Raw genomic sequence first — 7,488 nt, forward strand, 5'->3', positions numbered from 1 at the left:
ATAGCACTTTGCCTTGTTCGCGGAAGGGCGACAAGGCGAACCGGTATGGCCTGATCGAGTAGTGTCGAAGTCGAGCAGATCGCGCGGCAGCACCAAGACGCTGGACCGGGCAGCGCGTATGGGCGCGTGGCCGAGTGTTGTGACCGAGAGTGGGCGCATTAGCCCGCGAACCTTGTTGCCGAGATAGTGTTGTGCGTACGCATGACCATGAGCGCAGGCACTTGACCGAGAGGGCGCGTAGGTGCGCGCCGTGACGGAGGCGAGTTACCGAGAGGGGATACTCGGCCATTACCGAGAGGCTTTGCCGATAGCTAGGCCCGTTACCAATGGATATCGGCATGATCGGGCTGCTGCGCGCGCTACCGAGGCTGGATGCACGCATCGGGTAGGGATACTACAGAGAGATGGCCGGCTGGGTGAACAGTGTCGTTGGGTGGCACTGTAGAGCGATCCAAGTGTAATGCAGTGAACAGTGTTGTGTTTTCCGGCAATGTAGCATTGTGCTTGTTTTGATGTGACAAGTGATTTCATCCTAGCCCTTCATCAAGATCCAGTTGATCTTATCTTCTCCTTGGCTTTCCTTATATAAAGGCTCTCATTCCCTTAGAGAGGGAGAGGTGGATGAGCTCTTGGTTGTATTTCTTCTCATTTATTGGAAAGTTTTCGGATTTTCTCTCTTATACTTGGCCTCTCATGATGTCTTTGATGGTGCTTGCATGCTTACTTGCCTTGTTTACTTGATAGGCTTTGTTGCTTGCTAGTTTCTTGGGCTGTTTTGGCTCTAAGTTCTTGGAGGCTGGCTCGGCACCTTGGTGGTGTGATGAGCGCCGCACGGTGATCGTTGGTGCGATCGGGAGGGCCTTGACAGTTGGTATCAGGGCTACCGCCTTGCTGTGAGCACTGTAGACCTTCCTGATAGCTATGGCAACCACTAAAGATCGGCTTGATCGACTTGAAGCGAGTATGGAGCACGTGGAGCAAGTCATCGGGCGAGTCGATGATCTCTTGGGCTCCTTGGCTCAAAGGATTGAGGAACTTTCTCTCAGTTGGAAAGAAAGTCAGGCGAAGATAGATGCCCTCGCTGTGACGGCGAAATCTATGACGCTTGATATTACTCAATTTCAAGCGGGTGGGGCAGCCCCGGCTGTGACCGTGACTCAGGAGGTGTCCGCGCGCGTGAAGGTTCCCGAACCTTCTCCGTTCAATGGTGTTCGGAGTGCAAAGACATTAGAAAACTTCCTTTGGGAAGTGGATCAATACTTCAAGGCTGCGAAGGCGCCGGATGCGGAGCAAGTTCCGTTGGTGGGTATGTATCTCATGGGTGACGCGAAGTTATGGTGGCGCACTCGTCTAGAAGATGATGTCCAGGCAGGCCGGACCACTTATGTCTCTTGCGGGGATTTGAAGAAGGAATTGCGGGAGCAATTCTTGCCCTGAAACACCGCGTGGGTGGCTCGGACAGCTCTTAAGAAGCTGAAGCATACGGGCACGGTTCGTGATTATGTCAAGGAGTTTTCATCATTGATGTTAGACATCCACGACATGTCGGAGGAGGACAAGTTAATCAACTTTCTCACTGGCTTGCAAAACTGGGCGCAAATCGAGATCCGGCGGTAAGGTGCGAAGGACCTTGCATCAGCAATCATTGCAGCGGAAGCATTGGTGGACTTAAGGTTTTCTCTCGGGAATGAGGGTGAGAAGACAAAGTCCAACACCAACAAAAGGGGACCAGTAGAGAAGATGGCTGGACGGGGCTTTCAAAGGAAACCCTACACCAGCCAGGCCAAGAATGACAAGACCAAGAGTGATGGGAAGGCAACAAGTGACTCAACGAGCACTTGGACGGCGGAGTGCTTTATTTGTGACGGGCCACATCGAGCTTGAGACTGTCCCAAGCATGAAAAGTTGGCCGCGCTTGTTACGGAAGCGGGGAGTGATTCGGAAGGCCCGACAAGGGTGAATCCCTTACAGGTGTTGGGTGCTTTGAGGTCCATAAAGGGTAAATCCTCTCCTTCTCTTCTTTATGTGGATGTGACCTTGAATGGCAGGGCCATACAAGAAATGGTGGACACAGGAGCAACGTACAATTTCATCAATGAAGGAACGACTACTCGGCTAGGGTTGAAGACCGGAGAGCATTCAAGCCGGGTAAAGGCGATCAATTCCCAAGCTAGACAAGTTGCTAGGAGAGTAGTGGAAAGACCGACCTACTTGTCGTCACTATTGATGATTTTGAGTTGATCCTGGGGATGGAGTTCTTAAAGACAATCCAGGCTGCCATTGTCCCCCACTTGGGTGGCTTACTCTTTATGGATGGTAAGTCTCCTTGCTTTGTGGCAGGTGTCTCAGGCGAGAAGAAGGGAAAGGAAGCGATGCTCTCTGCGCAACAGTTGGCTCATGGGTTGAAGATGGGAGAACCCACTTTTGTTGCTTCTTTATTGGAAGTACCAGATGTTTTGGTGGGAAATATTCCGCCGGATGTATGGGACATTTTGGAGGAGTTCTCAGACGTCATGCCGCCGGAATTACCCCGCGATTTACCGCCTCGTAGGGCGATCGACCACCAAATTGAACTGGTACCGGGCTGTAGACCCCCGGCCCGAGATCCGTATCGGATGGCTCCGATAGAGTTGAATGAGTTGCGGTGCCAACTCACCGAACTTTTGGATAGCGGCTTCATAAAGCCATCCAAGGCTCCTTATGGTGCCCCGGTGTTGTTCCAGAGAAAGCATGATGGCTCTCTCCGGCTGTGTGTGGACTACCGGGCTTTGAACAAAATCATGGTCAAGAACAAATACCCGATGCCTTTGATACAGGACTTGTTCGATCGGTTGTCAAAAGCCGCCTACTTCTCCAAACTGGACCTCCGCTCGGGTTATTGGCAAGTCAGGATCTCCAAAGGGGACGAGGCCAAGACGACGTGTCTGACGCGTTATGGCTCTTTTGAATTCCTTGTAATGCCATTTGGTTTGACCAATGCTCCCGCAACATTTTGTCACTTAATGAATCAAGCATTTTCTGAGTATCTTGATTCGTTTGTGGTTGTCTATTAGGATGATGTGGTGGTTTTTAGTGAATCCTTGGCAGATCATGTGCGCCATTTGAAGCTCGTGCTATCAAAACTTCGACAGCACCAATTGTATCTTAAATTGGAGAAATGCCAATTCGCTCAAGAGGAAAACAAGATCCTAGGGCATGTCATTTCTCACGACCAAGTCCGGATGGACCGGGCTAAGGTGGCGGCAATTTTGGATTGGCCTGCGCCAACCAAAGTCACGGAGTTGCGATCTTTTCTCGGATTAGCCAACTATTATCGCCGTTTTATTGAGGGGTATTCACGAAGAGTGGTGAAGCTTACCAATTTATTGAGGAAGGGCCAGCCATGAGGCTGGGGCGATCGGCAACAATCGGATTTTGATAAGATAAAGACTGCGATCTTGAGTGAACCATTCTTGGCTCTTCCTAACTTTGATGAACCATTTGAGGTTCACACTGATGCGTCCGACAAGGCTGTCGAGGGATTTCTCGTGCAAAATATGCATCCAGTGGCTTTCGAGAGTTGGAAGCTCAAAGATGCGGAACAACGGTACTCGGCGCATGAGCGGGAAATGCTCGCCGTTGTCCATTGTTTGCTGGTATGGAGAGTTTATCTTTTGGGAACGAAGTTCCTTGTCAAAACTGATAATGTAGCCAATACTTAATTTCTTTGCTACTCAAAAGAAGCTGTTTGCGCGACAAGCTAGATGGCAAGAGTTTTGCAGGAATATGATTTCCTTTGGCAGCACAAACTGGGGAGACACACTCAGGTGGCCGATGCGTTGAGTCGCCTGCAGATTGTAGATTATGTTGCTGCCCTTTCTCAGGTGGAGAATGATTTGCAAACTCGTATTCGGGAGGTAGCAAAGGAAGACAGCCAATACACAAAGTTGGTGGCTGAGGTTAATGAAGGAGTCGTTCGCAGATATTGGCTTGAAGACGGTCATCTTTATGCTAAAGGGGCGCGACTCTTCGTGCCGAAGGGCGGTCATCTTCGGCGTGAGCTCCTTAAGGAGCATCACGATGTTCCTTGGGCGGGACATCCCGGCCACGAGCGCATGACGGCCCTGCTCTCGCATCATTTTTACTAGTCGGATATGGGCAATGACATAGAAGCATATGTGAAGACATGCTTTGTGTGCCAACAAGACAAGTCTGAAAGAAGACGGGAAGCCGGTCTTCTCCGACCGCTACCGATTCCAGAAAGACCGTGGGCGTTAGTGTCTATGGACTTCATTTCTGGGTTCCCAAAAGTGAATGAGATGTCTTCTGTTATGGTGATTGTTGATCGCTTCACCAAGTATGTAGTGTTTGTAACCACTCCTGTGATATGTACAGCTGAGAAGGCAGGTGAACTATTTCTAAGGCATGTGGTGAAACACTTTGGCGTACCCGAAGACATAGTGAACGATAGGGATGCTCGCTTCACTGGGAGGTTCTGGACGGCTTTATTCGGGTTGTTGGGCACGGAGTTGAGGTTCTCGACTGCCAATCATCCTCAAACGGATGGACAGACGAAACGCATCAATGCATTGTTGGAGGAGTTTCTTCGACACTATATCTCTGCCTCACAAAAGAATTGGCTGGACTTATTGGATGTAGCCCAGTTCAGTTATAACCTCCATCGATCTTCTTCGACGGAGAAGAGCCCTTTTGAGCTTGCTTATAGCTACCAACCCATTACTCCTTCGGAGGTGGCGAAAAGAAGGACCGGAGGGAAGTGCCCCGCTGCTTATCATTTCGCCCTTGAACGGCAGGAGATGATGGAGAGTGCTCGGGATAGCCTTGCCAAGGCAGCACGCCACATGAAGAAGTATGCGGACCAAGGGAGATATCATTTGGAATTCCAAGTTAGGGATCGGGTTTGGTTAAAGCTCACTCTACAGGTGTGGAAGAAGTTGCACAGGAAGGATGTGCACAAGGGCTTGATTGCACGGTATGATGGGCCATTTCTGATTGTTCAGAAAGTAGGCAATGTTGCCTATCGATTGGATATCCCCGATCGGCTGAAGCTTCATCTGATATTTCATGTCAGTTTTTTGAAGCCATGCCATGAAGACCCCACTAATCCAGCACGGGCGAAGGTGAGTCGAGCTCCACCGACAGTGCGGAAGGAGTTCACTCGTATGGCTGAGCGGATCTTAGACCGGAAGGTTGAGGGCCAAAGGAAGAAGAATCGTCGCGTTTTCTTTCTCGTGCAGTGGAAAGATTTGCCAGTCTCAGTGGCAAGTTGGGAACGCGATACTACTCTTTGGCAATTCGAGGAGTTGGTGCAGAACTTCTTGAAGACGTTGGGTCCGATGAGGACGTTGGCTTCAACAAGTGGGGGTGGTTTGTAAGGGTCTGTGCCCTTACATGCGGTCTCCATCAAATATAATGTTTATATCATGCAGGATGGCACTTTGCCTTGGTCGTGGGAGGGCGACAGGGCGAGCCGGTATGGCTTGATCGAGTGGTGTCGAGTCAGGCAGATGCGCGCGGGCGCACAGCCGAGCGGACCGGGCGGCGCGCATGGGCGCGTGGCCGAGTATTGTGATCGAGAGTGGGCGCGTTAGCCCGCCGAATCTTGTTGCCGAGACAGTGTTATGCGTGTGCAAGACCGTGAGCGCAGGCACTTGACCGAGAGGGCGCGTAGGTGCGCGCCGTGATGGAGGCGAGTTTCTGAGAGGGGATACGCGACCGTTACAGAGAGGCTTTGCCGATAGCTAGGCCCGTTACTGATGGATATCGGCATGACCTGGCTGTTGCGCGCTACTGAGGTTGGATGAGCGCATCGGCTAGGGATGCTACCGAGAGATGGCCAGCTGGGTGAACAGTATTGTTGGCGGTACTGTAGAGCGCTCCAGGTGTAAGGCAGTGAATAGTGTTATGTTTTCCGGCAATGTAGCACTGTGCTTGTTTTGATGTGACAAGTGATTTCATCCTAGCCCTTCATCAAGATCCAGTTGATCTTATCTTCTCCTTGGCTTTCCCTATATAAAGGCTCTCATTCCTTTAGAGAGGGAGAGGTGGATGAGCTCTTGGTTGTGTCTTGGCCTTGGTTGTATTTCTTCTCATTTATTGAAAAGTTTTCGATTTTCTCTCTTATACTTGGGCTCTCATGATGTCTTTGATGGTGCTTGCATGCTTACTTGCCTTGTTTACTTGATAGGCTTTGTTGCTTGCTAGTTTCTTGGGCTGTTTTGGCTCTAGGTTCTTGGAGGCTGGCTCGGCGCCTTGGTGGTGTGATGAGCGCCACACGGTGATCGTTGGTGCGATCGGGAGTGCCGTGACAGTAACTCATAGTCACTCAGTGAATGGGTTAACACAAATCTAAAAGAATATCAAAACAAATCGATGAAATATATTAAACACGATTTACAATAACATAAATGAACTGGAAATTTCACATTTACAACACAATGAAAGTGCAAGATAAGAAACCTTGATATTTAAAAACCAAAACATAGGTTCTCACGAGTATAGATAAAACATTAGCATGTAAAAAAAAAACAAATGCTTGGATATAAGTTACCAAAATAAGTAAAAGAACCAACTTAAACAAATAAAATTCTCGATCAAATAAGCAATGGCCTAAAATCACTCTCCCTAACATTAGCCGCCGTCGCGACTAAGTTGAGAGCCGTCAAGGTATCATCCAATCAGGGCTCTACGCTCCCACCTAATCTGGACAGATCAACACTCAGGCCCACCACGTCACCTCTAAAGGCTGGACGTAGGGACCCACTACTGCAATAGTCGGGCCTTAACCCATCGTCACCATCCAAACCATCATGTAAATGTAGCAATAATATAATCTGTATAAATCATATCACATGATCCTTATCCAGGACAAGCATTTACATGTCATAAATAAACATTATTTCCCACAAAGCCAATGTCAAAAGCATAACAAAGCATATCAACTTTCATAAAGTATTTCGATCCCTATATGTCAATATGTTCAAAAACGTTTTTGTCCAAATGCCAAGAATAGCACAATAACACATGAAGCTTTGCAAGTTGATTGAAACATTTCTTTAGACAATAAAACCAAATAACATTAAATTCACTGTAATATCCACAATCCAGAAGAACATGCCATTCAGAAATGAAAACCTTTTGTCTTCGTAACCATAAATATCAAAAGCATACTTATACAAGTGAGAGGTTTTACAAACCATTTCTAAAAGTAGATGCCTATATATATATATATATATATGATTTAATCCTGCTTACACATCATCAGGTATTTACTTTCACAAGTCTTTACTATTTAACCCTTTCTTATACTTAACCATATCTTAAATTCTTATCATAGTGTCATTACCTCAACATCAATATTTACTTCATCTATAATAATCCCATTGTCAAAATGCTCACAAGTTGACTATCTCCTCTTAAGAGTATTAAATCAAACTATTATTAGAAATTCACAAAAATATTCAATTTTGCAATCCAACACTTGTCATA

This window comes from Dioscorea cayenensis, chromosome 1 (genome assembly GCF_009730915.1).
Source record: "Dioscorea cayenensis subsp. rotundata cultivar TDr96_F1 chromosome 1, TDr96_F1_v2_PseudoChromosome.rev07_lg8_w22 25.fasta, whole genome shotgun sequence".
Taxonomy (NCBI): Eukaryota; Viridiplantae; Streptophyta; class Magnoliopsida; order Dioscoreales; family Dioscoreaceae; genus Dioscorea; species Dioscorea cayenensis.